At 35.5% G+C, this 2429-nt stretch overlaps 1 pseudogene; it reads right to left on the bottom strand.

Annotated features, from left to right (window-relative positions):
• Nucleotides 1-1517: 1517 nt before the first annotated feature.
• Nucleotides 1518-2429, bottom strand: LOC130848594 (olfactory receptor 4A47-like; annotated as a pseudogene).

Raw genomic sequence — 2429 nt, 5'->3', positions numbered from 1 at the left:
CTTATAAGGATATTAATCCTATTCATGAGGACTCCACCTTTAGGACCTAATCATTTCCCAAAGAGCCCACCTCTAAATACCACTACATTAAAACGGATTTAACTGATGATTTTGGAGAGGGACACAAATTTTAGGTCTATAGCAATATCCAAAAGTTGAGGAATAAATTGCATAAGATATGATAAATTCAAATGCATGGTCTTATTTGGTGAATAGTATTGAGAAGGCTTTGAGATAATATAAGAAACCTCCATGTAACAGGGATAAAAATCAGGATATGAGGTTTGATTTACTAGTGAAAAGCACCAATCACCTGATAGTCTTAGCCCCTTATGAACCCAGACTAAGTAAGGGAGGCAGAATAATGTTTCTTTGACAACATGCTTCCAATCATTTTGAGGCAGGTGATATTTTGTTTGAAACCTGATTTAGAGAATGAGAGGATTTTACAAAAGATGTCTCTGTTAAAGAAAACAATATACTCTGGCCTCTTTATTTCCTAGTAACCCTGTATTTCATTAACAAGGGAAATAGAATAGCATATATTGTTACCATTTTTCTTAAAAATTATATCACCAAAAATATCTAGTATTAAGTTCTGTAGTTCAGGTCCGAGTTTAATGGATTATGGATTATGCTAAAGATACACATGAAAGACAAAGCCTGAGTCTCTAGTAAAGGGGTATGAAACACTATAAGGAAGAGGAGGACATTGAAAAAAGGCAGGAATATTAGCAGGTATTCTAAACTATTCAAAACATTAATGGATCATCTTTATGAAAATGTAACTCCAAAAAAACCTGGTCCACTAGAGGAAATAATATGATAATGCAATTGAAAACATAACTAAGTTTTGGTCATTTTTCTGCATTTACACCATGTTCATTCAGATTATTTTTATAAATTTAGTCTCCTTATGATTAATATTTGGAATTGTGAAACATCATTCTACTTTGACATTGACATGCTAAGCAATATTAACAACACAATATACGTAAAGTATATTGCAAATACAAAAGTATGATACAGAGTTCAATCAAAATGGGCTATCTCTGTGTGGAGAGGAGTGAACAAATTTTTATGGCATATTACTTATTTTTCTGAAATCTGTAGAGTCCTATTAATTAATAAAAATATTATATTATTTGAGAAGGATACAGGAGAATATCTTCCACTAGCTAAAATAAACATGATATTAACTATAGCTTAATTCAAACATAGAAAATAAATGTATTACCTCAATAGAGACATTTGACATCCCAAAACTATATGTATTTTCATAAGAAAATGTGAAAACCTTAAAAATGCATTTCAAACAAAATATATACTTGGAACTAGGAAATTATGAAAATATTAAAAGCGTATTTTATTCATTAGATTTATTCACATAATAAATATTTTCATTATGCCCATGTTATTAATCCTGAGTAGGAATTTAATACACTTAGATTTCATATAGGGCTTTCCTGAAAAGAGCAATTCTTCCTTGAAAATGGGACATACATTTCCCTGCTGCCTCATTTTTTTTTTTTTCTGCTCCAGAGCTTTTTCATGGCAGTTTGCATTTCAACATCTCACACAGTACAGTTTAGAGTGTTCCACATAGGGGTGATGATGGTGTAAAACACAATCAAGGATTTATCAGTGTGTAAAGTAGAAGGAGATCTCACATACAGAAAAATGCAGGGCACAAAGAAGAGGACCACCACAGTGATGTGGGAGCCACAGGTGGATAAGGCTTTGCGCCTCCCTTCCTGGCTAATGTTCTTCAGGGAGTGCACAATCACCCCATAGGAGATGAGTAAGACCATAAAGATGACCACACAGTTTGCCCCATCATTGGCCAACACTGCAATAATGTGGGTGTCAGTGCAGGCAAGTTTTAACAAGGGGTACATGTCACAGATGAAGTGGTCAATGACATTGGGACCACAGAAGGGAAGGTTGTAAACAAAGAGACGATAAAGGACACCATGTAAAACCTACCACCCCAGGCCAAAAGCAGCAACAGAGCACACACTAGCAGATTCATGACTGTCAAATAATGCAAGGGTTTGCAGATGACCACGTAGCGGTCATAGGCCATAACCACCAGGAGTAAAATCTCAGCACCACCAAATAAATGCCATATAAAAAGGTGGGTCATGAATGCTTGGAATGAAATCATTTTCTTCTCACACAGTAAGCCAAAATCATGTTTGGGGTGATTGTAGTAGAATAGACAGCAGCCATTAATGTCAAGTAGCCAAGAAAGAAGTACATGGGGTCATCCAGGGTTGAGCTGAACACCACAGTCAGGACAATGAGTAGGTGCCCACCATCATCACAATGTAGGTGAGCAAGAACATGACAAATAATATTTTCTGATCCTGGATGCTCTGAGTGAGCCCCATGAGGACAAACTCAGTTACATTGTTCCTTTGTTCCAT

Source organism: Hippopotamus amphibius, chromosome 3 (genome assembly GCF_030028045.1).
Source record: "Hippopotamus amphibius kiboko isolate mHipAmp2 chromosome 3, mHipAmp2.hap2, whole genome shotgun sequence".
Lineage (NCBI taxonomy): Eukaryota > Metazoa > Chordata > Mammalia > Artiodactyla > Hippopotamidae > Hippopotamus > Hippopotamus amphibius.
The sequence above is the reverse complement of the archived record's forward strand: the minus strand, read 5'-3'. Positions and strand labels throughout refer to the sequence as shown.